Here is a 21,857-nt window from a genome sequence, read left to right on the forward strand (position 1 = left end):
CCTCCCCCACTCCGAGAGTGCCTGCTCATTAAGCACGGGTGTCTCTCAGGAGAAGTGAGCTGCTGCCCACACTCCCAGCTCCTTTGTTTTGGTGCAGTTTCTTTCCAGGGGAAGAGGCAAGCTAGGAGTACGAAAGTTAGGAGTACAAAGATATCCACTGCTCCGCCAGAGGGGATTTTGTTTGGAACAGAGCATGAAGAACGTTATGCCCAAAGACATTGTCAAAAAGAAACGAGGGCCTGGTGGAGAACAAGTATGAGGATCCTGATAGGTTCATGATGCCAGTGGCAACAAGTGAAAAAACAAAGCAGCTAGAAATTCATCAGAGAGAACCAAGTTGGCCAAGAAAAATAATACTGGGATCCAAGGAGCCTCTGATCCCTGAGGGCTGGGGAAAGCCACACAGCATGGGCTAACCCGCTGAGCAGCAAACAGAGTAGGGCATGAGTTAGTTCAAAAGCATTTCCCAGCCGACACACAGATCCGTCGATGCAGGGAAGAAGCCTCGCAGGCACAAGGACCTTAAGCACAACGTCTAATGAAAACTGGCTGAAGCATGAACTTCTCTTACTCAGGGGCAACAATTACGAAGCCAGAAAAAAATCAAATTGCACACATCCTTGACAGTCTGTAGGACTGTACATGTTCAAGGATTCACCTTCTCAGGAGTGATCAAAGAGCAAACCTCCAAGCAACTGTCATTGTCTGAATATGAAGCAAAAATATAAACTCCCTGTAGCAGCTTCTAAGTCACACAAATAACCAACAAAGAGGAAAAATCTAACTGGCTAAAGGGGCTTAAGCACAACCTGTGACCAATAAGAGGCATACGCCAACCCAGTGGTGACACCCTAAGTAGCCAGTTTAAAAGATGACAACAGGAAAAATAAATTATCTGAACTGGGACATCAAAGGCAGCACAAAGCAAGGGAATTAGACTTCACAGAGACAGTTTAACCAAGTCACTAAAAAAATAAATAAACAACCAAATAAACAACAACAACATCAAGCAGGGATGTTGTTACTTGAAGCTGACTCTGGAAATAAATGCGTGCTCTGCCAGAGACTGCAGGTCTGTTTCTTTGTGACCTGGAATGGTCAGAGCAGCCCTCACTACCCCCACCCCACACCATTCACAGCACTTTTCCTCATTTAGCAAAAAAAATGTATTTCATGGAAGATATGAGGAGAGAATTGACTTAAAAATATTGTAGATAATTTCAGTGTTTTCTGTAACCACCCCCCAAAACAGCTGTGTCGCTAAAAATGGCTTAATGGCTCCAATTCTGCCATTTGCTCTTCCAAACATTTATACTGTCCATTATTTATAAAGGTGTGTTTGGAGAATTGGAAGAAAAAAAAAACAGATTTACCAAAAATAAAAATAAATGCAATTATTACCAAAATAAGAAAACTGTATTGAAGAAATTAGACAGTAACTGGAGTCCACATGAAGAATGAAGAGAAACAGAAATGGATAAGAAGAAGGTTAATAAACAACTATAAATTCTCTCTGTCTTTCTACATACACACACACACACACACACACACACACATATATATATTTAGCTTTCCTCTTAGCTTCTGTAAAAGGCATAAGATTATATGAGTGTTAATTATAACAATATGTTGGTGGGTTTGTGACATATATAGATCTGATACTTATTAGAGTATTAGCACACAAGAGGCGGGAGGGAGTGGAGCTGTATAGAAACGGAGTTTCCCTATTTCACTGCATTCAAGTCAGTACAAATGTGAAGCAGATTTTGATGATGTTAATAGCCATTTTTAAGCCATAGAACAACCACTAAAAAAACCTAAACAATAGAATTACACATCACTAAATACTGTACTAGAATATGTTTAAGAAAAAGGGACACAGTATAAAAGGAACAGAGCTACAAAAAGACATGAGCCATATAGAAACAAAAATAAAAATGGTAGCTATAAATCCAACCATATCAATAATAACATTAAATGTGAATGGATTGTATAAAACAATTGAAAGTCAAAGATTGTGAGATTTTATAAAGAAAATCGAGATCCAACTATATGCTGTTTAGAGGGAGACACTTTAGATTCATATATAAAAACATATTGAAAACAAAATACTAGAAAAAGATATGTGAAGAGCAATCATGAGAGCTCAAGTGGCTTTATTAGTATCAGAAAAAATAAACTTTAAAACAAAAAAATGTTACTAGAGATAAAGAGTGACAGTATACAATGTCGAGTCAATTGATCAGGAATATACACAAAAATTAAATATATGTGTTATTCAACAAAGTCCCAAAATGCATTAGGATGAAACTGACAGAATCGAAGGAAAAATAGATAATTCAACAATTATAGTTTTGAGTTTTTAATATTCCTCTTTTAATAAGGATGGAACAACTAGGCAGATTAACAGGGAAACAGGAGGCTATAACAACACTAATAAACCAACTAAACCAAACAGACATCTACAGAACACTCCACTCAGCAAAAGCAGAGTACATATTCTTTTCAAGTGCACAGGGAACATTCTCCATGATGAATCGTATGTGAGGCCATAAAAAAAGCCTCAATAAAATCAGATTGAAATCATACGAAGTATATTCCCCAACCTCTACAAAATTAGAAGTCTTTATCAGGAGGAAACTTATAAATATATGGAAATTAAACAACATACTCTTAAATGCCAGTGGATCAAATAAGAAATTAAAATGGAAATTTGAAAATATTTAAAGATGAATGAAAATGAAAAAGTTATAGCAAAATTTACATGATATAACTAAAGCAGTTCTCTGATGGAAATTTATAGCTCTAAATAACGGTATTAAAAAAAAGAAGAGATGTCTAAAGTTAACGTTATAAAAGAATATTTCAGGTTCAGCCTGAGAGAAAATTCATAGCAGCAAAAAGGCGTACTTAAGGATTACCACAGAGAGGCAAGGCAAGGGAGAATCTGAAAGAGAGTTTGAGAGATGTGTATGCAGAATGAGAATGTCTAACACATATCTAGCAAAAGGCTAGGAAGCCATGGAGTGTGAAAGAGGGAATCCTACTTAAGGGATACCAACTGAGATTTTTCCAGAATTGATGAAGGACATGATGTCTTTCCCCAGATTGAGGCAGCATGATTCCAAAACTGTTGCATCCTACAGTCCTAGACGAGTGAGTGACTGGCACTTAGCAGACACTCAATAAACATTTGTTGAATAAATCTAAACACATTCAGGTAAAATTATGAAGAATGAAGTATAAAGAAGAGATTTGAAAATGTAACATTCATTCAGATTTCCTAAGAAATAGCAATTAAATGACAACAGAATTTTCAACAACAAAAATTGAAGCTAGACAACTTCCTAGAAAGAATGCTGGAAGAAAATAATTCTCAGCTTAGAACTGTACACACAACTAACCATAGATCAAACCTGAGGGAAAAATAAAAATATTATTAAATAAACAAGAGCAGAGAACTTAACATTAACAGACTTTCAGTGAAGTTGTTGTATTTTTTTTAAGTGATAGCTTTCAGAAAGTAGGCATAGATCCTATTGTGATATCAGAAATGGTAAAAAAGGGTGGTGAATCTAAAGTGTTAACAATAAACAAATATTTGATGCTGGATATTTGGGGGTTAGAAAAGATGTAATTAAAATACAGACAATGTCATAAATATATATCTTTATAAATTACATATAATTATGTGTGTATATGCATATATGTAAATATATAATTATATATTTTTATCCATCCATGCATATACATATTTAAAACTAGATTTGGCTACCTCAGTTTTTTAAAAGTATGTGTCAATTACAAAAACAATTAAATAGAAAATTATAAGTTGTGAATATATGTAACAAAGTAATAGAAGAAAGATTAATTTTTTAAAAATTTATTTTTGGCTGCATTAGGTCTCTGTTGCTGTGCCCGGGCTTTCTCTAGTTGTGGCGAGTGGGGGCTACTCTTCGTTGTGGTGTGTGGGCTTCTCATCACGGTGGCTTCTCTTTTTGCGGAGCACAGGCTCTAGGCCTGCGAAGCTTCAGTAGTTGTGGCACGTGGGCTCATTAGTTGTGGCTCGTGGGCTTTAGAGCACAGGCTCAGTAGTTGTGGTGCACGGGCTTATTTGCTCCATGGCATGGGGAATCTTCCCGGACCAGGGCTCGAACCCTTGTCGCCTGCATTGGCAGGCGGATTCTTAACCACTGTGCCACCAGGGAAGTCCAGATTAATGTTTTTAATATCTAAAGACTGTAAGCAAATCAATTAAAAGTCTGTTATCCCAACAGAGGGTGGAATGAACGAAAGTAGAAGAACAACAGCCAACAAATTGTAGCAACAGAGAATAAACTGAAGAGATTAGATTGTTATTAAATTTTTTTAAAGTTCTACCCCACTAATTAAATGGAAAAATACCCAACCAGCATAAAGCACTTAATTTAACCCAAAACTAGAACCTATAAAAATGAGTCATTATGCTGCTGTTGTAGTAGACATGAAAATTGAATGCTCAGATTGTGTTGGGAGATTAAATTGGTGCAATTATTTGTTTTTTCTGAGAGCAATTTGTATTTCCTTATAAATATGAATGTCTATTAAATTTTTCAATTGTATTTAAAATTTTTTTCTTAGGGTACATTGGAGCATAAACAAAATTGCTTTAAGAATGACCATCATGGTGACGTCTAAACAGTAAGTTGAAAACCCCCTAAATGCTTAACAAGGACAATAAAAATTTATTATAAAAATGAATGAAATGCATGAAATGCTATATTTTTGTTACCTTTAATCCAATTAAAGAACACTGACATGGAAAAAGAATCAAATTGTTAATAGAAATAAAATTCATGTCATTTAATAATGTTTGTAATACCATAGCAATATTATGAAAAAGGAAAACAAACAAAAACTATATGTGCAAATAATTCCAGAAAGTTATACACCCAAATGCTGATATTAATTCTTCATAGTAAGACTAATAAATAGGTGATTATTTTTCTCATCATTATTTTAAATATAAGTGTATGTATTTTTACTTCTGTGAAGAGAAAAAATAAGCTAAAGTGAGGCACAATGAGATGTGATGTTTCCCATCATAATGACATATGAAAAAAAAGCAGTTCTTTCCTTGTCTCTGAGAGAACACTGAGATTTTATCATGTGCTGCTGATGTGTGGCTATACAGTATCACAACAGATTTTTTTTTAACTCAATTTTACCGTATATAGCAAGAGGTTTGCATTTATTTCACTTCAAGGAATCTGTTTTGAAATAGACTTTTATTGACCGTGTTTATGTCAGATTTATTATATTAATGAAAAATTGGACTTTCACTAATACACTGACAATGGTGAATAGATGAAAGGCATTTTGTATATCCATGTTTGGAGTACATTTTAGCCTCTTTCAGGTGCAGGGAGGAGAACTAAGCTGGGTTACTTGAAACATCATTGAGTCTGAAGATCTACTAGGAAAGGAGGAAGACAGGCCTACTAATAGAGGCTCAGAATGGATTGAAAGTTGATCTAAAACAGGCAAGGAGGCTCCCAAACCTGTAACGTTGACCAAGGTTGTCGAAAATATACAGGGACCATCTGGAGCTATTCTGTAGAGTTCTAAAAAGAGGGGCGCAGCAGAGCAGCAGGCATTGTAAAGCTTCCCAATAGAAGTCTGCATAGTACAGTAGGTAAGGCACTCCCTTGGTCTGGTCAGTAAGGAATTGCATGAGTTGGTTAATGTAAATTAGACCAAGTGTCAGTGTTACATGAAGTCTGCCTCTGTGTGATGTAAAGAGAAAGAAAAAAAAAAAAGCCTGATTCTGTTTAGATTGTAAATGATAGTAATAAAAATAGTAGAAAACATTTATGGAACACTTAACTCTATGCCAGGAAATATGCCAACCATTTTCACGTACATCATTTCACTTACTGTCGCATCAATCTGACAAATTTTTGAAATGCTTCTACCCATTTGAAATGAGGCTTATGAGTAACTTGTCCAAAGTCACACATTGGTAAATGGGAGACCCAGGATTCAAACCCAGGCAGTCTGCCTTCAGAAACTGAGCCCTTCACCTTTACATGGTAGATATTATCAACTTAATTTTATTAGTAGTATGATTTAAAAGTAAAGATAGACAAGCTATATCATTTTTCCCATTGTCATTCAGTTTGCAGGGTTTTTTTCTGCCATACTATATTGATATCTGGGAAATATGGATAGGATTTCTTAATTCATCTGTAGCAAATATTCTACGTGAAAAAGTCCTATTAATGTAATGTAGAGCAAATATAATACATAAAAACATATAAATATAGGTAAAGATGCATAGAAAAAAAGATTGGAAGGAATAATGCTACCACATTGACAGTGTTAACCCTGGGTTGTGGATTGATATATTGGGTAATTTTAATGTTCATTATTATGACTTTATTTCAAGTTTTCTAAAATGATAATAAACATCTTTATTATAGAAAAACATGATGTTGATTTCAAGAAAAGAGGCAAATTGCAAAACATCTGGGGAAATATAATATGTATAAAAATAAAAGACTAAATGGCACATGTCACATAAGTTGGTAGTGAAGCTAAATTTTATAGCTTTGGAGACTAAACATTCAGCATCTTTCATAAAATTTTATTTTTTAAAGTGTTGTAAAACTTAAGATAACTGGGAAAATGAATTTAATAGACTAAAATATGAATGTTATTTAGATTAACTTCTTTTTAGAATGATATGATGCATTATCTTTAAAAATAGGATAGAGTTTAACATAGTTTTGTAAATGTTATTTTCACAAAATTAGGAAAATTATTTACTGACTCTGCTATTTCTCTGGGATTTTAAGAATTTCCTTCTTGTATTTATGGTAACTTTCAAAACTGCTAATATACCATAAATTTCAGAATATTATGATAAGAAAAGTAAAGGTAATAGTAACAAAATGAATTAATATATGAAAACCACAAAAACAATGACTGGCATACAGTAAACTACAAACATGTTAGCGATTTTTACAAAAATGATATTAATAATTATGGTAGTTGTATAATTAGTTTTTAGTTTTAGTTTTACTAGTCTTAATAACTATGTTATTATTTTAGTCTCCATGTTAAACATCTTACTTGTATTGATTTATCTTCTCTTTATGACAATGTTCTGAATATATGTTAATATTATTGCCATTTTATTGACTAAAGTCGTTTGCTAAAATTAACAAAGCTGCTTGATTTTGTCACTAGTATTCACAGAAATGAGTCCAATTACAATTTATATGCTTTTAGTTTTTATGTGATACTCTTTTCATATGACAGGCTTTTAAAATTTACCAAAAGGCTATTAAATAAGCGTTTAAATACACCTGTATTTCCTATTTAAAATTTACAAAGTCATTCTATCATTCTTAAAATAGTTTAAAAAAATTTTAGTGATGTAATATATTTCATGTTATTTAGCTAGCTATGTTGACTGATATAATAGCATAGTTTTCACAATTTAACAGAGCATTTGTTAAAATTATGACCCCTCTGTTATTTTTATATGTTAATAACAATCTCACTTACCTTAATTTTTAAAAAGTAATTTCATGAAAGTACTTAACTAAATGCACCCAATCTTAACTAAATGTACCCAATCTTAATTTTAGAGCATTAAAATTTCATAATCTCCCAGAGCCATTCAGTTTGCAGATCTTTTTCTGCCACACAATATTCACATGTAGAAAACATGAACATGTGCATTTAAGGCATAAAAATGAATTAAACAAATATTAAATTCAATTTTTGATAGCAGAACATAAATGCATATGCTGCCTGCCTTACTGAAACAATTAGTATTTTTCAAAATGAGGCAACGAAGTGGTACCCAAAAGATAACAAGCACATTTTCTTCTGTACAAAATGATAAGTAAATTTACTGAGAACATTACATAAATAAGGACATGGCAAGGCATATACTCCTCAGATTCCCATAGCTCCTTATTGGAACTATCACCTGTGTGTGACTTCATCCAGCCTGAGTAAGGATTTCACTGGAGAGGAAAAGCTCCCTTCCCTTGATTGTGAGAGTTTTCTATCCTTACCCAGCTCTGTCTCACTTTTCTGGAGACTCTGACTTTGTGCTTTACTCCCCTTATAAGGTAAAAGTAACATTTGTGGTACAATTGAACAAAATTCTCAGCACATTTCTGACATAAATGTCCAGTTTTCAGGAGCATCCTTTGACAGGCTCAGTCTTTAGTTCTGTCTGTGGTTCAGTTTTGTCCATCACACATTAATGTCAATGGTTAATATCAATGGAGACTAGCCAAGTTGAACAGTAGGGAAGGATTTAAATGACTAGCTCTGCTCAAATCATATGAAGCTGTCCTTTCATTACGTAACAAGTGAAGCTTTGAATAGTCTTCAAGGTGAGTCTTGCACAGTGTCAACCGTTCTAATTCAATTTTAAGTTCTCTAAAATACGAGGAAATTATCTATGAAATAAAAATTCTCTGTCCTGTCTACTTTAATAAAAAATATTAGAAATAAGTTATTCACAGTTCCTGTATTAATGCATTGTTTTCTCTTTACACCATTGAATATATGTTTTTCCTACACATCTCACACCCTAAGTTTATAAAATATATAATGAAACTCATGGAATTAAAATTCTAAATTGATTTTAACCCTTCCTCAATAACTACTAAGTTTCCGTATTCTTCCTTACCTTCTAAAATTGCTTATTATTGGCAGCATTTCCAAGATGTACACAAATAACTCTCCAATAGGAGAGCTCAGGAACTGTGGGGTCTATCATATATATTAGTTTCCTTAAATTTCCTTTCTCTTGCATGCACTTTTTTAGTAAATTAATGGCAGGGTACAGCTGGATGCTTCTGGAGATGTTAATCTTTGATATCATTGAAGTGTGGACCTAGTAAGAAATTAGACCTCTTGACCCAAAATGGGCTTAAGATGTGCATAATTGTAAACATTTGGATGTAATGAGGGGCTGGATTTGGGAGGTGAGCAATAGACCAGAAAGCAGTAAGTATGGCCTTCTGGGGTGAAATAACTGACAAATGATAGATTGGTCTATATTGTGTAACCTAGAGAAAGAGAGCAGAGCAGAGTAACTAGAGCACAGGCTCTGCCTGGAACCAGACAGACTGGATTCAGAGCAAGCTCTAGCATTTATTCAAATTCTGCCCCATAATTTCCTACTGTCTCAGCCTCTGGAGCTGTAATCTCTTCCTCCTTAACTCAGTAAAGTGAGTGGGGTCTGCTCACATTCTTCTGCTTCTGAAAATTGTTCCAGCCAGAAAGTTTAGGTGATTGTAGAGCTAATAATGTTTATTTCCTTTCTGCCAAGGAGTATCACATCACGTTCCCAATGTTTTGGAGTCAATAGTTTGATTTTGCCCAGTTCTCCTGTTGTTTGAAGTCAAAAGTTAAGTCTATTCTTTGTTATTTTATCATGGCTTGAAGAGGAATTCTCTTATTTACTTAAATTTCTATATCACCATTTACAACCTAGCCTACCTAGGCTTACAAGAAAAACCTTACTTCTCTCCTCCACTTATGCTACCCTCTTTTATAATCCTGGTAAGGTTGCCTTTGTCAATCCACAAGATTGATGAATTTGAAATGATAAATAATTAAATCCCAATTTTTAAACCATATTTTCTGTTGTAGTGCTCGAATTCATCCAGTCATAATATCTCACCTCTTGATCTCTTACTGATCACTGGTCATAAACTATATTCACCTGAATTTGGCTTGCCTTCCTTCCTTCTTTCTTTCCTTCCTTTATCTTTCTTTTACTAGGGCCGCCTCCAAATGGTTATCATGAAAGCAAGTCAAACTCAACAGTCCAAAATAAAATTCATCAAATTTCTTCATTAAATCAACTTATTTTATGGTGGTTTTTACTTCATTAAATGGCACCAACAGCTATCCTAAGCATCTTCATCTCTTCCAACATCCATTCACTTACCAATTCCAGTCAACTCCACCTCCTAGATAATTTTGGATTCTATATTTACATTCTACCCAAATTGTCACAATTCCAGGTCAGTTATTCCTCTTAACCTGAATGATTGCAATGACATCTTAATCTGTTTGCCTGTCTACTTCCAATCTATACTGCAGTCAGAATTTAAAATTTATTTTTAAATATAAATCTTAAAAATATAAACCATACTTTATTACCTGTTCAGTGAAAACTCTTAATAGTTTCCTATTTCCCCTAGGGAAGGGAAAGCTACTTAACATTTGGCATTTGAACCCTGTTGACATCTGTAACATTGTATTCTCAGCCTTCCCACTGTTGACAGAAATAATAAAAAATCTATAATAATAATAGAGAAATGTTTTATTCCAGCCAAAATGAGGACTACAGCCTGGAAGACAGCCTCTCAGATAGCTGTGAGGAACTTCTCTATAGAAGCATGGTTTTCAGTATAGTTTTATATCTTGTCAGAACAAAAAAAGCAAGGAAGGTACATTCCTTCCAGGTTTAAGGGGGAAAAAAAAGACAGAATAGTATGTACACAGTGGATCAGTGTGGCCTTGACACCTGGGAAGGGAGTCTTACCATTGAAGGAATAATGGCAATTGCATCCCAGGAATGGAGGCATTTATCTCTATCTTCAAAATAGACGTTCTTTACTTCTGGACAATGCACCCTTTAATGGTTAAAGCCAAAATGACTTCCCTGTACCTTAATAGGTGAAATTTTCTTTCATCATTTCCATGTTTTGATTGCAAATCTTTTGATACAAAGGTTTGATGATCAAAATATTTGTTCCTCGATGCCAGGGTGGTACTACCTGCCTGCAGTGGGTGCATCGTGTCCCTCAGTGACAGGCTTTTTCATACATATATATATATATGTATTTTTTCCTAGTTATCCATTTTGGGGGGAAAACTAATCAGATATAGTGAACAAGCACAGAGGTATATGCTGACAGGGAAACATTTTATAGGCTACACATATTATCAGTGATGTCAAACTGTTGAACAAACATTGTATTTGTACTTTCAGCAGTAGATTTAAAGCAAGTGTGATACATGTCATGCGTAGATTTATAACTAGGAAAAGAATAGTGATACCTACTATGACAATGATAAGCATCTGTAAAGCAGAGTGGGAAAAAATTCTTATTTCTGAGATGAGCCAACTGAACAGATCACTTAGAGTCAGTTTGCCTTACATCTTGTAACCATTTTATCTTTTGGGAATGTTTTTCTAGGTATATCTCTTCTGCAGAGGTATTGATATAAGGGCAACAAGTAGTGTGAGCAGTAGCACAAATACTTCCTTGTTTAGCCAGTGGAAAATCTAAGGCAACCCTGTTATCTTATACTTTTTGTCTGTTCTGAAATGATTTTTAGAGAGCCCTCAGCTATTTGATGGTAGCTGATAGATTTCTGATCATATTTCTGTTTACATATACTCTTGCACTAGGAACCAAGATTCCCAAAAGACTTTGCTACCAAGTATCTTGATATCCTGCTAACATGGATTTATTGCCTCTGTAATAAAGAGAGAAAGAAGGTTCTTCTATTTCCATATGTATAGACAATGGGATAACATAATATCCTAATAAACATAAACCTTCTATTTGCCAGCTATTAAGATATTTCTGTGCACATCCTTGAGAAGGTGGGTCAATTCCAATACTAAGACAAAACCTGGGGGAGCACAAGTGATTCCTCCCAGAGTGCTCTCATTGATAGTCTCATTAACTGGAAGTTTAGTTAACACAATGTTAACCCATGAATCATTTTTCTTGCAGGCTTTCCAAAAGCCATCTGTACTGTATTTAACATATGGGAGTTACTGGCATAACTTACTCATGTTTTTTCTCTTTAAGACATTTGTTCATCAAGTAAGAGATGGGGCAAAGGAGCCTTGGGGTAATCTGTGCTCAGTCTCTAAGAACTGAGGATAGTATCAGACAAGGGATGGATCCATTAATATGTTGAAGAATTTGAACCTGAAGGCCAGACAGAGGTTAGTCTAGTTGAGTGGTAATTTTAGGAACATCTGAAAAGTCGGTGACAGGAATTATGAAGGGCTTATATCAGTATTTTTAGTGACTGAGGAATTTGATGAGAGATCCAACCAATCGGTTAGATTGCCCCCAGTAGCTATACTTTGTGACAACTTTACCAGATAATTTTCTTTCCATAATGAGCATTGAGGCAAAAGTATAGCTAGAAGTAAAACAATAACTTTCATTTAAAAAAAATAACTTTCAATTTTCATAGTGAGACAGATGTTTAGAAACCAGTTCATTTGAACTAGTAGGATGGGTCATACAGTCCTGGTTCTGATTCTTGGGTCAGCTGTCTACCATTGCTGTCACCTTCTCCTCCTGGTGTGGGTGTTCTTTCTCCTCTGTTTGAGCACTGATTTAAGTCTGAGGTCAGCATTCCTCTCTACAGACCAGTCCAATGCAAAAACCCTTTTTGAAATGAGGGATGTGAATCCATCAGTCTATGGCTTTTAATTTGGCAGTGCATGGATTAGTTAATAATACCTAATAAGGTCCTTTCTGACATGGCTACAAAAAGTCTTTGATTTGATGTGTTTTCTAATTAACAAAATCTCCAGATTGTAATCCATGATCCTCAAGGTCTTTGTTTCTGGGGAGCTCACTGTGAAAGGAATTAGCTACCAACTTTGCATTTCTTTTTAGTGCCTCAATAAGACCCTGAGAACAATGTAATATATCTCCCTTGAGTAAGGTTGGTTCACATATTCCCTCATCTAATTACATAGGGTGTCCTGTTAGTATTTCAAAAGGAGACAGCTGATGTTTAGCAAAATGTATAGACCTACGTTTGAGAAGCACTAGCAGAAGAGCTTTTGCTCATGAGAGATTAAATGCTTCTGAAGGTTTTGCCAATTGAGTTTTGATAGTGACATTAATTCTTTCCACCAGTCCCAAAGATTGGGGGTGATAAGTGCAGTGAAAATGCTGCATTATTGGCCATATGTCACAAATAGATTTAATTATTTGTCCAGTAAAATAATTTCCCTGGTAACTGTGTAACTTGGAAGGAATTCCCCAAACAAGAATTATCCTTTCAAATAGCAATTTAACCTTATAGCCATTGCTCTTCTTCAAGGAAAAGCTTCAACTCAGTGTGAAAACATACAGATCATTACCAAGATATATTTATATTCTTGAGACGGTGACATTCAGACAAAGTCCAATTGCTATACCTCGAAGGGACCCTTAGGAAGAGAAAGTGGCCTTGTGACCCATGAAGTGATTTTCTGGGATTATATTTAGGGTAGATACTAAAACAAGCATATACTTTATGAGCCATCATGGGAGAAATTTTCCAAACATAGTGTTTTCCCCATAAAACCATTTTCTCAGGTGTCCAATGAGTTAAAGAATGTACATGCTGGGGTAATGGCATTTGAGCTCCAACAGGCACTATAGTTTGTTTGTTTAATTATTTCCAAATTATATTTGTGTGACAGGTCCAAAATTCCCCCTTATTGTTGCCCTATTTCTCTTCTTCAATGGCATATTTCTTGAGCGGGCAGATGGAAATCTTTCACTGGGTTGGCAGGGTTAACAGAGAGCGCTGACCATTCTCAAGGCTAGACAGAATGGGTATTTAAAGCTACCTGTTTGGCTGCCTCATCAATAAGCTGATTTCCTTTAGCTTCCATACTGTCAGATTTGGAATGCACTGGTATTTTAATAATTGCCAACTGTTTTGGTAGTTGTATACCACTTAATAGTCCTGCAACCTGTTTTCCATTTTTTAATATTTTTTAATAAGCTTTCCTGATTATAGCATCAAGCTTTAATAAACCCTTGATGTTTCCGTAGCATTCCAAAGTCATGTGCCACTTCAAAGGCATAATGACTGTCAGCATAAACATTTGCTACCTGACCTTTAGCTCGTTGATGAGTTGATGAGCTCAAGTTAAAGCAATTAATTCTGCTTGTGCTGACTTTGTTTTTTGGTAAAAAAGAACTTTCAGTTATGTCCATTGTGGATGTTTCTGCATATCCATCTTGGTAATGCCCTCAATCATTTTTTAAGTAGGACCCATCTGTAAACCAAAGTAGACCAGCATTATCAATAGAATTTTCTTGTAAATTATTCCTAGGAGTAAGAAGATAATCTGTTTCTAAAATGCAGCTGTGGTCATTTTCTTCTTGTGGTTCTGGAAGCAAAGTTGCAGGGTTAAGGTTATTTTTGTGACATACAACAATTGTAAAATAATAACTAAAATTATGACTAATAACATTAAACCAGTATATATCCAAATTTTAGCAATTTCATATAATCTCTACAACATATGTTTATATCATTTACCCACACTATATAACCTAAGAAGATTTACCATCACTCATTTGACAGTGTTTCCCATGTGATTTAACATACCCAATAAGCCTAACTAAGTTTATTTTTTTAACTTTGTATTTTATATTGGAGTATAGTTGATTAACAATGTTGTGATAGTTTCAGGTGTACAGCAAAGTGATTCAGTTATACATATACATGTATCTATCCTTTTTCAAATTCTTTTCCCATTTAGTTTGTTACATAATATTGAGCAGAGTTCCCTGTGCTATACAGTAGGTCCTTGTTGGTTACTAATATTGGAATGGATTTAATTAAGTTTAATTTCTATCTTTGAGATGCTTCAGGTGCCTTCTGAAGCATCCCAAAGTTACCTAAAGGTCAAAAAACCTTCATTTAGAATTTGATTTGAGGAAGTTTGTCAAAGACATCAAAAGGTTTTAAAAACACTTGGCTAAGTAGGATCATAAGTCAGTATGAAACAATACTTATGCACTCAACCAAAGTGACAATAAATGATTTCAAGGGCAAATACAGAAAGTTACAACAGACTGCTTAAAAAGTAAAGAAACTTTACAATTTGTTATCAAAAGCAGATCAATACCTCAAGAAAACTCTGTCACCTAACAGAGAGAAAATCTAATTCAAACTTTGCACCAACTGACTTTTAATATCAAAATTCACTTAATTAAATCCATTCCAATATTAGTCAGTCCCGAGAACTCTTTTCTCAGGGTTCCTTTTCCACACACCTTCTACAACTTTCTATAGCCACATTAGTTTGTCACTTATTTTCTTTTGAATTTGGAAATAACCAGCTTTGGGACAAAATTACTTTATTTTCCCTCACCAAAAATACATTTCCATTCCTCATACCATCTTTTATGGAAAACACACACCCTACTTTCCTTTCATGGAAATATTTCTCTTATTATCTTTAGTAGTTCCAATCACATTCATTAGTCAGAATTCTTAACCCTTGAAACCCCAATCTCTAGCAAAAACCAAGAAGCAAGCAATTGTGAACTGTCTGTCATACCAGCATTTCCTGATTGGTAAATTTATAAGTATATTCCATAACCTCTAGAAACATACATTTTCTAACAACATAATTACTTTCCTCAATGTGGTACAAGATGTGTGTCCAATAAACCAAAGCATCTTTAGTTTTTCTTTAATAAGACAAAATAGGTAAACTTTGACTTACTTAGCAATTAATGTTTCAATATTTCATCTAATTTGAAAATGATCTGGATATTCAATGAATCCCTATCATTTAACTTAACATAGCAAAGCTAAAATTTCAAGTTATCAAAAAGATTTGGAGAAACTAATTGAAGTAGCCATACCATAAAACATAATTATTCTTAGAGTTCATCTGAAAGCTTTTATCTCATTTATATTACTTAATTTACAAATAAATCATTATACCCAATTTTGGCTTTCTTGCTGACAAATCTGTAACAGAGATAATGTGAACTTATTTGACGTTTAGTAAACTTAGGTACAATAAAAGTTTTATACTTCAGGTTGTTAACTGTGAAGATAGACCTATTTAATTAAACCAGTAAATGTAAACTTGTTTTCATTCATTAAAGAATAGTCTTAGATCACCTGATCCTTTAAAAAATTCAGTTTGGTTTCCATTACATTTAGAAATACTTAATTTTTAAGCACTTATTTTAAGTCAATTAAATAGAGCTCTTTTACAAACTAATTTTGATAAGATCATTTGAAGGTAATGATATATCATGTCTCTAATGTACGCACAGACATGTAAACAGACACAAGCAGAGATCTCATAGCTTCATTTTAAAACTTAGTCGTGAATCAGGTATTACAATGTAAACTCACTAGTTTGTAAATAAAAGTTGGAATAAGTTAAATTTACTTGCTTGAGGTTAAAAATGCCTCTTTCCCACCCCCCACCCCCCTTTGTTTTTTTCAGTTTTGGGTTCTACTGATTGAGCAAAGGATGTAGTCTCAGGCAATGTGGTCTGTGTTTACGTTTCAAGGACATAATAAGAGTTATAACCTGAAGCTTTCTCCTAGGAGTACTTTTGTTCCCTTAGGGTCAGAATTTTGAAAAGATATTTCATCAAGCCAGCTTTTTTTTTTTTTTTCCTAGCTGTGTATGCAAAAAAAAAAAAAAAAAAACAGTTTAGGAATGTCAAAAGAGCCCCATCTTGGCCAATTAAGAGTTAAGTTGGGGGCTTCCCTGGTGGCGCAGGGGTTGAGAATCTGCCTGCTAATGCAGGGGACACGGGTTCGAGCCCTGGTCTGGGAAGATCCCACATGCCACGGAGCAGCTGGGCCCGTGAGCCACAGCTACTGAGCCTGCGCGTCTGGAGCCTGTGCCCCGCAGCAAGAGAGGCCGCGATAGTGAGAGGCCCGCGCACCGCGATGAAGAGTGGCCCCCGCTTGCCACAACTAGAGAAAGCCCTCGCACAGAAACGAAGACCAAACACAGCCATAAATAAACAAATAAATAAATAAATAAATAAAATTAAAAAAAAAAAAAAAAAAAAAGATGAGCCCCCTGAGAGCCATGGCTCTTGGCCTGTGACAATTTAAAAAAAAAAAAAAAAAAAAAAAAAAGAGTTAAGTTGGGCCCCCCGGCGTCCAGAGCGCGCACGCAGGGCACGCACGGCCGGCGGGGCCGGCGCTCCAGGCTGTTGGTCTCCCCGCCCGGATCGCGAGCGTTGGGAGTCCAGAGCGCGCACGCAGGGCACGCACGGCCGGCGGGGCCGGCGCTCCAAGCCGTTGGTCTCCCCGCCCGGATCGCGAGCGTTGGGAGTCCAGAGCGCGCACGCAGGGCACGCACGGCCGGCGGGGCCGGCGCTCCAGGCCGTTGGTCTCCCCGCCCGGATCGCGAGCGTTGGGAGTCCAGAGCGCGCACGCAGGGCACGCACGGCCGGCGGGGCCGGCGCTCCAGGTCGTTGGTCTCCCCGCCCGGATCGCGAGCGTTGGGAGCAAACACCCCCCATGGAGATCCAGGCGTGTTCGCCGCGGAGGCGCCGTTATCCCGGACCGGGCGGACCCGAGCGTGAGGCCGCCGCAGGTACGTCAGGCGGCCGGCTCCCAGGAGCCGCCGCTTCTCCGTACCCGCGGGGCCGTCCGTGCTCTCCGGCGTGCCCGGCGTGCTCGAGGCCCCGAGGGCGGGGGTCTGCGCTGGCGGGGGCGGCGGGCGGCGGCGTGGCCTCGTTGCTCCCCGGGAACCGCGGGGCGCCGACTGGGCGGTGCGAGGGCGACGGTGCGGGGCGCGGGGAGGACGGGCGGCTTGACGCTCCGGTGCACTGCATGCCTGCCCGTGGGAGCCTCGCGGTCCCCTCCGCTCGCCCCAGACCGGCCCGGCTCCCGGCTGGTGTCCCCGCATGTCCAGATTCAACGGCTTTTTTGTTTAAACTCTATTGTTTTGAAATAACTCTATTTTGAGCATAAAGCGATAAACATACACAATATTTATTTATTATTTTATCTTGGAAACGTTAGGGAAAATTTATGTAGGCAACTGAATTATGCAGAAATCTTCACCAATAATTGAAACCCTGCAACTGTGTGGCATTTTCTTCTTTCCACTTATGTGGATTAGAAGGAAGCAACCCATTGTCCAAAAATGCCTTCCCTGACACCCTGTCATCACTTCTTGTATTCACTATGAAAGTGACAACATTAAAAGCAAATAAAATGGAATGCCATATTATTCAATATCAGTTGGAAACATATCTGAAGGAATTAATTTATTGCCTTCCACAGTGACACTTAGATAGACAAAATGTTTAATTAGAAACAGAGAAGTAGACACAAAACATAGGCACTGGTTTTAGTTATCTAAACTATAATTATGTCATAGGTCAGCCGGGGGGCAGAAAAATGCAATAATCCTTAAAAAATGAATTTATTTACTTCCTCACATTTGCCATATTGGAGTTGAGACACTTACACCATAAAATCCACAAAACAGACCCCAAAAATGTTTTAAATAATTCTGAATACATTTATAGACAGAGGATAAGTATCAGGATAATTTATTAATAGGAATAAATAAAAAGTTGGCCTATGTATAAATTTATTTTCTTCTATACTCAGTAGAATTGTATATAGCAATTTATACATTATAAATTATTTCGTACGTATAATATGTTTTAATATACCTAAAGTACTTGTGAGTATGGCATAATTATTTCTCTACTTTTCGATTCTGAAGCAAAGGCTCAGTAAACTGTGCAATAGAGTCAAACAGTCACAAATTTAGTAAATGACAGGACAATATTTCAAATAAAGTTCCTCTGGCTCCAGTACCATACCATGCCCTTGGCACTTGGCACAGAAGGATGTACTAGTCCCTCACAGGAGGGTGAGGGACTGCCAAGAACTGAGAAAACCTCTGACACAGAAGTACAGCAATATCTCAAAATATCTTGAAACACGTTTTCAAGTGCTTCTTTTACCAAATATTGATTTTCTTCTGATTACCTCTTCATTCTCCATTTCCACAGCCATGGTCTTAATTCAGAACCATCAAGTTACACTTTGACTTTAGTGGCAGTTGAATAATGTCTTCCTAGTCTGACACCTATGGTCTTACCCCTTGCTTACTCATAACTTTTCTCCCCCTAGTCACCAAAATTACCTTTCTAGAACAAAAATCTAATAATTCCCTTCCCTTATAAAATTTTAGAGTCTGTACCAAGCTACCATATCCAGTATCAGTGTGTAGTGTATGATTACATTTTCTCAAACCCTATAGTTTATTGTTACCTGAAAACCATGTGCCATTTATACCTTTGTCCCATGACGCACTGTTTCTTGGATCTCCTTTCTCATCCTTTTACCTGATAAGGTTACCATGGGCACTGTACATTTTATTTACTATTTTAAATCACTTAAAGAAAATATTAGGAGAAGGTATATAAACCCAAGAACTTATAACTTCACTAACACAAATGTTTGCTCCTTCCCATCTGGTCAAGGGTTCCATTATCAGTGGAATATAAGCAACACGCAGGCCAGATATTTTTTGTTAGTTTTGTTTTGTTCACTATGTTCCAGCATCTAGAATGATACCTGCCATGTAATTCACACTGGAATATATATTGAATTAATGACCACATGAATAGCAATTTCAAAATAGCAAAAAACAAACCATCTAACAAATGAAAATCTTCTCACAGAAGGATAACATGATTGACAAAAGGCAGATGACTGAGTAAAAAGACCAATAACTGCATAATGCAATGGCTTGCTTATGAGAGGTACTTAATAAGTATTTATAGAATTATTTTTATGTAGAAATTCTTATCCTCAAAGATCCCACTGAAGATTTCTTCCTCTGTATTAGCTCTAACATTTCTCTAGGTAAAAGTTACCCTGAACTCCTTTGTATCTCTTTGTATCTTTTACTTATAAATGGTATTCCATGTATCTTTAAAAATGCAAATTTTTCAAGAGCTGTCTAGAGATTTAAAAGTGTTCATTCCTTTTGACCTAGTATTCACAGCATTCTGAAAAAATGAGCAGACGCCTAAATCCCACACACTTGTAATGTCAGTGAATCTTCCTTTTTTCAAGATAGAAAACACACTTAAATGTAACAATAACACGATATTTATTGTGTATAATTACATGATGAAGTTCTTATGCATCAAATTACCGGTATTTTATGAGGATAGTCAATGATTTAAAAACTGCTTATGCCATAATATTAAGTGAAAGCTTTGACATACAGTGTTACAGATTGTGTGTGTGTGTGTGTGTGTGTGTGTGTGTGTGTGTGTGCGCGCACGTGCGTATTGATCTGAACGCCAACATAAAGCACTGAAAAAAGACTAAGGAAAATAAGCTGCTGGCATTATATATTTTCTTTCGTCAGTTCATTTATGCTATTCCACACTTTTCACATATTTCTTTAATGAACATGCATTACTTTCATCCTAAAACCAAAACAAAAGTGAAAGCCTGTTTTCTACTCAATATTATACGGATGAAGTAAAAGAAGGCAAATATTGTAACACTTAAAACTCAGAATTTGCAGTGATATAAACTCGTTTTCAATGATATAAACCTATCTTCTGTTGACTGCCAAGTCCTAGCTCTGTGGCGTTGATAAAGACACTTAAGGCTCTTTAACCCCTTCATAATTCTGGATTTATAATTATACTTACTATATTGAGTCATTGCATTGGTTAAATGAGGAAATGCATGCACCTAATGTACTGTTTGGAGCAAAATAATTATTTTATAGATATGAGGAACAGCAACATTATAGTCAGTCTCTTTTATGTAGTTTCATAATCAAATAGTCATTATATATAAATTTAGCTCTCCTGTAATGTTTCATGTATCACTGGTACTCAACACATATTAATAATAAATAAAAATCTTTTAAAAGCACAATTGACCCTGGAAAAGTTCAGTTGATTTGTACTCCTAATTTCTAAATGGCAATCAGGGCAAGACAGAAATTTCAGCTGGCATTTGACATTACCAGATCAATTATATCTCTAAAGTTACTTTTACATTGATTATAAACATTTAAATAAGTGCTCCTTTGCAAATGAAATATTTATTTGACTTATTATTGAGTTCTAGAATGAACATTGTAGAAGGACAATGCTACCAAAAGCAAGTTTCTACATTTGAGAATCTAGAAATTCCTCCTTCATAAGGAGACCACCAAAGGAGTTGGGCTGATGGATTTTGGAAATGGGTGGAACCAAGCAAGCCGTAAGAATGAGGAAATAAAATACTTTTCTTCTTAGTTGCTCTACGTTAACATTCCGTATACAGGACAGTAGTTTCTCACAAGGGATTGGTTCCAGGACCCCCCTAGGATGCCAAACTCCTCGGATGCCCAAGTTCCTTCTACAAAATGGTGTAGTGTTTTCATATAACTTATGCACATCCTCCTGTATACTTTAAATCATCTCTAGATTACTTATAACACCGAATATAATGTGAGTGATATGTAAATAGTTTCTGTGGGAGGCAACTTTAAGTTTTGCTTTTTGGAATTTCCTGGATTTTTTTTGAATAGTTTTGATCTGCAGTTGGTTGAATCTGCAGATCTAGAACTTGCAGATACAGAGGGTTGACTGTAATCTGTTAATGGATAGGGTGAAATTAAACAAATGACTTAATTTGACCAGTCATCTAGGGCCAATGGTAGATACATAGAAGTAGAGGATCAATTCCTGCTCATAAGGATCTAATGATCTACTTAGAGTGATACATACTAAATTATAGAACAATGAATAAAAACACAGTGGCACAGGAATTATCACTTGTACTTAAATTAGAGTCTCTTGAAGTTCAGAAGACGTGTGGCCACTTCAATTTCAAATAGATGAGAGTTGATGGGATAGGACCAGAATTTCGTGGCAGAACAGGGCATTATTGTGACTTTCTCAAACAATTTTTTTATCCCCTTGTGTTCCTGCTTGTTACATGAATAGTGCAGCAAATCATTTTAAAGTTCATTTTTACTATTAAAGAATCATTATTGAAAGCTACTTTTATCCTATTCCAAATGAAATCTTGTTAAACAT

The 21,857-nt window shown here is 35.9% G+C and overlaps 1 protein-coding gene across 11 annotated transcripts in view; it reads left to right on the forward strand.

Moving 5' to 3' along the window:
* The first annotated feature begins 17,239 nt into the window (after positions 1–17,239).
* The window catches only part of LOC309621421 (serine/threonine-protein kinase MARK2-like), a 445,069-nt gene continuing 440,451 nt past the window's right edge, over positions 17,240–21,857 (forward strand). For 5 of the 11 annotated variants that reach the window (XR_014240002.1, XR_014240003.1, XR_014240004.1 and 2 more), the window contains exon 1: positions 17,261–17,371. The gene's annotated coding sequence lies outside the window, so the exon portion shown is untranslated. Of the gene's footprint in view, positions 17,372–21,857 lie in introns of all 11 variants that reach the window. The other 6 variants (XM_082408911.1, XM_082408913.1, XM_082408917.1 and 3 more) reach the window with 5 other exon arrangements.

Source organism: Balaenoptera borealis (genome assembly GCF_965194805.1).
Source record: "Balaenoptera borealis genome assembly, contig: HAP1_SCAFFOLD_420, whole genome shotgun sequence".
NCBI classification, from domain to species: domain Eukaryota; kingdom Metazoa; phylum Chordata; class Mammalia; order Artiodactyla; family Balaenopteridae; genus Balaenoptera; species Balaenoptera borealis.